The following is a 7,431-nucleotide window of genomic DNA, read 5'->3' on the forward strand; positions in this document are numbered from 1 at the left end:
GGGACACTTTCAATGAGGACTATTACCCCAAACCATTACAAATACCCTAAAAATGACAGGAGAGACCAAGGGAGAAATCTTGTCTGAAGGGATCCCAGGAACTGATTGTGGGCAGGCCAGGATTTCTGGTTAATGGCTTTCTCTCAAGACACAAGGGGCCGTTGGTCTCTTGAACCTCACTGCGCTCCATCAGCAGCGACACGGGGCGTTGATGCCCTCTGAAAGCACCGTGCCATCCTCAACCTGCTGTGGGTCAGCTGTGGCACGCGGTGTATGGCACGCGTTCTTCGCATAGGAGACTTCAAATACTGAAGGTGCCAATCACAAAAAAAAGGTGACGGGGAAACCTTTGCTACAGAGGAATACAGCAAAATTCGGCAGCAAAGCAAGCGGGACCTGTAGTAAGCACCAGTGGAGTCACGTGCTTCAACGGCATCGTCTCCCTTATGTTCAAACTGAGACAGGGACTAATGTGGCTGCAAGTGCTAGCGCAGCAATGATAACGCCAGCTCCCCTGCATGAAGCAGACTGGGAACCAAAGTCAGATCCGATCTGACGGCCAGGAAGTGGGCTGGGGAGAGGGAGATTCCAGTGGACTGGGGTGGGGAAGAAAGGCTCCCATTCAGGAAAATGCCATCGAGGAAGCTGTCCTAGCAGCCCCAGTCGAAGCAGCCAATAACGCACAAAGGAAACTCTCGCCACAGCCGGGCGGAGAACAGCGCGACGCAGGCTCCGCAAATGTAATCGAGACGGCAGGAACCCAGCGCTGCCGACAAAGACTTGTTTTCATTGCCACGCGGCCTCCGTCCCAACCTGCTGGAGCTATCCCTTGCATCTTGATTAACAAGCCAGACTTGCTGGCCAGAAATTTTAAATGGGAGAAGGGTCAGGAGAAAGGTGACACACATTAAAACATATTTTCTCTGGCTAACGATGGTCCTCCTGCAAGGATAATGATTTGAAGCAAGACAAATGTCCTGCATTTCAGTTAACTCCTCTCCGGCTTGTGCTAAATCCATTACGGGATGCCTTGCGTTTGACATTTGTGTCTTTGTCCTCCACGCTGACAGTAAATTTACACGCAACAGGGGAGCGCTGGATGACTGCCAGGTGTGTGACTACCACCATGGTTAGAAATGGCCCCTTTAGGATCGTTCCAGCGGATGAGGCTACAGCTTGAGAGCACTAATGAGGATGCCAGGGGTGGTGGGGGGAGCAATGCAGGTATTGACATCTCTTGCACAGCCATGCTGTCACCATCCAGGCCTGTGACATGCATCACCTAAGGCTGTTTTCTGGTTACTAGGTAATAGCGGCATCCCAGGTGAATCCTTCATGTCTGCCGTGGCGATGTATCACACGGCTCTCCTGTCTGCTGGCTGCTAACTGAGATCAGGCTGTGCATTTATTTCAGGCTTTTCGACTGGAATGAAGCCTGAGCTCCCAGGGGCCGGGTGGAACGGACTTAAGAAACCTCTTGCTTTTGCTTGGAAACGGTTTTAGATGAATGCTAGTGCTTGCAAAAGCAAGAGGCTTTTGGAACGGCTTCTGAACGGCGCAGCCAGGCAGACAGCTCTGCGAGCGCAGCTCCGTCTATGCCTGTCCCTTATGCCCCAAACTCTGGAACGACCCTGAATCCTGAACCCTTAAATCCTACCAGGCTTGGGGCAAACTCCCCCAGTACCCCAGGCAGGCAAGGTTTGTTGGGTAGATGCGATCTCTTTTATTAGACCGACTAAATAGTTGGAAAAAAGGTTATTTTGCAAGCTTTTGGGCACAAACACCCTCCAGTATCCCAGGCCTTGGCATCGTGGTTCTACCATGGTACCTCACTCCACAACTGCAGCACTCGCGGCTCATTCAAATCCTGACCTGCTCTTGATCAGAGACTTTCAGTTGCACCCTGCTTTGCTAGAGAGGGCCAGGCTCCTTCTGCTGCGCACAGCTGTTGAGTGGGGTGAGGAGGACTCCTTTCCTTTTGAACTGTTATTGCACATAATCATCACCCCGCTGCAAGAGGAGTCCTCTCCCACCCGTTCTGCCCCCCAGCTCTTACTTGCATGAGCCTGTATTGTACCTCCTCCCATTATCCCACCTGCTTGACAGCGAGGAGATAGGGCAGGAGCTGAACAACAGCACACGGGTTGGATCAAATCAACATACTCCACCAGGATTCAAGTGTGGCCTGCAGTAAATTGGCTGGTCCTTCCTTAGCTAGAGGATAAAACTGCCAGGAGAAAAAGAAACCTGGGGAGCGAACCTGGGGAGGTGTGCACGATCCCTATCTGCCTGGGAGCAGCCACTGCCACAGCGGCTCAAGGTCAAGGGCTTGCACAGTTGCAGGGCTCGAACGGAGAAACAGCCTCCAGAAAGATATATGTAGCCATTAGCCATGGCCTCTATTTTGCCGGCAGGGAATGAAAAGGAGAATCCCATCACGGATGCAAACAGCTTTCAGGAGAGATGTGCTGCCTCTTCATGGGCATGCCCTGCTGATGCTTGATCCAAAAGTTTTGCACAGGCTCAGCGGGTCCCAGAGCCGGTCCAGCCTCCCCTTCTGGCAGCGGTACTCCCCGATGGATTTGTTCGGGCTCCGGACTCTTGGGGCTGAATCCAACCAGCCCTGAATGCAAATGTCTCCCCCCCCGGTGATGGGTGACTGGCAGTCTTGAGCACCCTGACCTCCGTGGGATAATACCATCAGGTCCCCCAGGGGACTACATGCCCCTTTTGGCTATCAGACAAATTAAAATCACTTCTTGTTCTGAAGAGGAGAAAAATCCTCAGCTGCCCAGCAGTGAATTGATTATGGAAAGCGGTTCCCGCAGTGAGGAGGAAATGCCTCTTAGCCATACAGTAAACAGCAGGTTGTTTTTTCACTTTTTTTCCTCTTTTTCTTTACCCCGTGTGGCAGCTCTTTTACTCGGTGGATCAATGCGCCAGAAACTGCTCAAACTGATTTCGGCCCTGACCCCATCCATCACCCCCCTCTTTCCCCTTCCTCCCCCGCCTCAGCTCTTTTAGCTGCAGACACACATTGATTCACAAATAGCTCTCAGAGCAGCCCAAGTGCATAGTGAGTTGTTGTGTTGGGGTTTTTTTTAACCTTCCTCTGCATGTAATCGCGTTAAGGTACCAGGCAGAGGAACCTGGCTGGATCCCAACATGACTTGCCAGGTGTTTGATATGCCTTGATCTCTACATCCTTTGCCTGTGGTGTCTTCCAAGTTTCATTTGGACCTAGATGCGAAAGCTGACATGCAGCATGGGGATCAGTTCAGAGCAGTGGCAGAAGATCAGGCTGTGCTGAAGTTGCGCTAGTTCTTTTGCCAGCTCCCGTCCCTGCAAGGCCTTGCCACTGTTACATGCACTCTGCAAACCGCAGCTCGCACAACGGCAATAGCATTAGTGACTGAGCTGTGACGGGCAGTCAGCAGCCACCTCCTTGCTGTCATTCCCAGCACTTCATGGGGACATGAGAATTACTCCTTCCCTCGTAGCCCCAGAGGCTGGATATATTTGCAAGCATGTAAACTCCTATCCTTGAAGAAGCCATCTCTGTGCTCTGATATCTAGTAAAGCGACCAAAACGCTGGCTTGCATCCATAGATGCTTCTCAAGCAAATCCCGGGATGTCATTCTCCCCTCGTACTTGGCCTTAGTGAGGCCGCAGCTGGAGTACTGTGTCCAGTTTTGGGCTCCACAATTCAAAAAGGATGTGGAGAAGCTTGAGAGAGTGCAGAGAAGAGCCACGCGCATGATCAGAGGTCAGGGAAGCAGACCCTACGATGACAGGCTGAGAGCCCTGGGGCTCTTTAGCCTGGAAAAGCGCAGGCTCAGGGGTGATCTGATGGCCACCTACAAGTTTATCAGGGGTGACCACCAGCATCTGGGGGAACGTTTGTTCACCAGAGCGCCCCAAGGGATGACGACTAGGTCGAATGGTCATAAACTACTACAAGACTGTTTCAGGCTGGACATAAGGGAGAATTTCTTTACTGTCCGAGCCCCCAAGGTCTGGAACAGCCTGCCACCGGAGGTGGTTCAAGCGCCTACGTTGAACACCTTCAAGAGAAAATTGGATGCTTATCTTGCTGGGATCCTATGACCCCAGCTGACTTCCTGCCCTTTGGGCGGGGGGCTGGACTCGATGATCTTCCGAGGTCCCTTCCAGCCCTGATGTCTATGAAATCTATGAAAATCCATCTCTGCCCTCTTTGCTCCTATTCCCCTGTTGGTCCTGCTCTTCTCTCAACTCTCCATTCAAATCACTCCTCTTGTCTTCTCCTTCCATGGACCCTGTACAGTCCCGGGTTACGGGGAACTCCTGCTGGATCAAGCACGGAGTAGAACAGGTGACTGCTTCTGATCCTGTTTGCGCTTCATGTATCTAAAAGCTAGAGACCAGCTTCACAAAGTCTTGTCCCTAGCAAGGACTGGGTTCAGGTTAAAACAGTGATGGGTTCTCTGGGGAACAGTCCCTCCAACAGCTGTTCACAAGTCCTCACCATATCTTAGTGGAGATATATGCAGGATGCTAAAAGCCTTCCTCCACTGAGCTCTCCTCACTCATGCTACCTCTGCATCATGCATACCCCACGAGTGATTTGGAAGCTCCTTGGGGCAGGGATTTGCTTTCTGCAATGTGCAGCATGTGCTTACGGTGCTGGCTGAACAGGGCATGTCAGCCCATGCTGCTCACACCTGACAGGCTCGACAGAAGAGACAAGGCACACAAATGCCATGCCTTCTCTGTGCCCTGGCGTCGGTCTGTTGGGTCAGACATGTATATGGAAGCTCTTGTGTGCCTGCTTTCTCATGAGCAGAGCTGATCCCCGCGTCCATCCAGCTAGCAATATTTGCCGACACAATGACAGTAACCTCTCCACGTGCCAGTCCCATATTGAAAATGCAATCATACAGGAGATGATTTGCCTTCTGAGTCAGCCCAGCCCTCCAGACTGCAAAGCGTGCAAGGTCTAACGCAGCCAGCAATGGCTTCCTAATTGATAACCACCTTTCCTCTTCTTCCAGAATACCAATAGCTGATTGATTAAGCAGAAGAGCTGGAGCAGCTGTGGATCTGTACCTAGTCAAGACCTTCCAGAAGAACTGGAAGAAATGTATTTGCAGGCTTGCAAAATGAATTGATTTTTTTTCTGAATGTGGCTAGGCAGGTACACTCAGTTGTTCAGAGCTGTTTTCAACTTCGTCCTATCTGTCAATCTAGGCACTTATGCCATTTCCATAACAGCACAGTATCTCCACAGGTCACAGAGCCTGTCTGAAAAACAAGTCTCCCTTGCATTTGTGGTGTAGCTGAAGCAGAAAACAAATGAGGACACAGACCAGTGCTAAGGGCAGAGAGAATGGCTCTTGCTTCGCCAGGCATCCAATGATACCCCTATAGCAGAGAAAGGAAAATTATTCTAAAACCTGAGTTATTCCTATTGAAAATCTATTTTGCAGTGGGTGTGACACAAAGAAGGACTTTTACATGTCCTTGGGGTGACCTTCCCTAATTGAATTCGGGTAAGAAGCAATTTCTAGATTTCATCAAAGATTTCAGGGCAAACCCTTATTAAGGTTGTAGGCATGGATTTTTTTATTTTTTGGTTTTTGTTCTAAAAAATGATGTCTAAAACTCCATCCAGGAAGAGCACACACCAACTGCTGCAGCTTCCTGAGCCTGACGAAGGGTTTTTGAACCCAAAAGCTTGCTTAATAACTATTCTCCAACCATTTGGGTTGGTCTAATAAAAGAGATCAAATTCACCCAAGGAACCTTGTCTGTCTAAAACTCCACGCACCTCTGACGCTCCAGGTTCAGTTACAAATACGGCCTAGCACAGCAATCGTCTCATGCCTCTGGGCATCCAGTAAGCTGTTTTCTTTCACACAGCAATCCTATTTTTGCGTTTTCTACAGCAGCTTTCATTTAGGGTGCTTTGTGAGGATGAATGATTAATCCTCTCTCATCTCTGTGAGGCCGAGAAGGACCGATATCCCCATTTGGCAGCTCGGGGACTGAGACATAGCGAGATAAAATGACTGGCTCAAGCCAAGAAATCTGCGGCAAGTTCCAGGCTTCGACTGTAGCGTCTGTCTGTTCCTCCTCCGCATGTTCGACAGCGGGCGTCCAGGCCCCGTCTGAGCTCCCCAGGCACTGCCGCGTGCGAGTCGTTTCACCTGCGAGTGCAACCCAGCTCTCGAAGTGCGACACCGTCTCTCTTTCTTTCTTTCTCCCTCCTACAACACGCGGCAGGCGGGACAGCAGTGGGCAGGGACGTATGTCATACCAGTGTGGGAGCAGATAAGGAAACTAATTGCCAATAAACTAGCCGTTCAGACCCGCGTAGCAGGGCTGGTTCTCAGAATAGCCAACAGTGTCTCCTAATCTAGGTCGGGAGCGTCAGACACTCGGCCTGCTGGATGTGCTCGTCTCTCACCCGTGACAGATCCAGATTAGGCTCTCCCCTGTTCTATTTCCAGGCTCTTATTCAGCTTTCGTTGCCAGGATATCTCAAGAGCCTTCCAGGGTTTAAAATGAGCCCGGTGACTAATGTCTGCTAAGTGGGGCTCCTCTGCGTCCTCATGGGGGGACGTTCACAAGGGCGGGGGAGCAGGGATGCTTTGCTGGCCAGCAATGCCACAAGACCAGACGGTGCGACTATAGGGTGCACTGACTAATGGACTCGCTTACTACGCAGTAACGCAGCAGTGCTTGCTTTAGCTTAATCCACTTCCGAAGCTTCCTCAGAGCCACGTGCGCCGCCCCGCCCCTTCGCCCCGCGCCACGTGCTGCCCCGCCTCGCGCCTTCCCCCCACGGCCACGTGCGGCTTCGTTCCGGGTCACGTGACGGCGCACATCGCCCTTGTCACGTGGTGCGGGACTGCGAGGTGAGCGCGGAGGGACAGGGCAGGGCTCCCCCCCGGGCGGAGATGGTGCGGTCCCCACTCCCCCTCCCCCCGCAGAGTGCGGAGATTGGTAGCGTCCCCACGTGCGGGCAGAGAGCGGCCTCCGCCGGTGCGGCGCGGGGTCCTCGTTCGCAGCCCCGTGCGGAGAGTGGTGGCGTCCGAGAGTGGGGTCTCCTTCCCCCTGGGGTGCAGGGCATGGTGGGTTCCCAGTGCCCCCCCATGCTGAGTATGTTGGGGGTCCCCATTCCCCCCAGTGCAGAGGATGGTGGGGTCCCCATTCCCCCCCCATGATGAGTATGCTGGGGATCCCCATTCCCCCCAGTGCAGAGAATAGTGGGGTCCCCATTCCCCCCAGTGCAGAGGATGGTGGGGTCCCCATTGCCCCCCCATGCTGAGTATGTTGGGGGTCCCCATTCCCCCCAGTGCAGAGGATGGTGGGGTCCCCATTGCCCCCCCCTATGCTGATTGTTTGGGGGGCCCCCTTCCCCCCAGTTCAGAGGTTGGTGGGGGTCC

The sequence above is a fragment of the Alligator sinensis genome, unplaced genomic scaffold, assembly GCF_000455745.1.
Source record: "Alligator sinensis unplaced genomic scaffold, ASM45574v1 scaffold337_1, whole genome shotgun sequence".
Classification (NCBI taxonomy): Eukaryota; Metazoa; Chordata; order Crocodylia; family Alligatoridae; genus Alligator; species Alligator sinensis.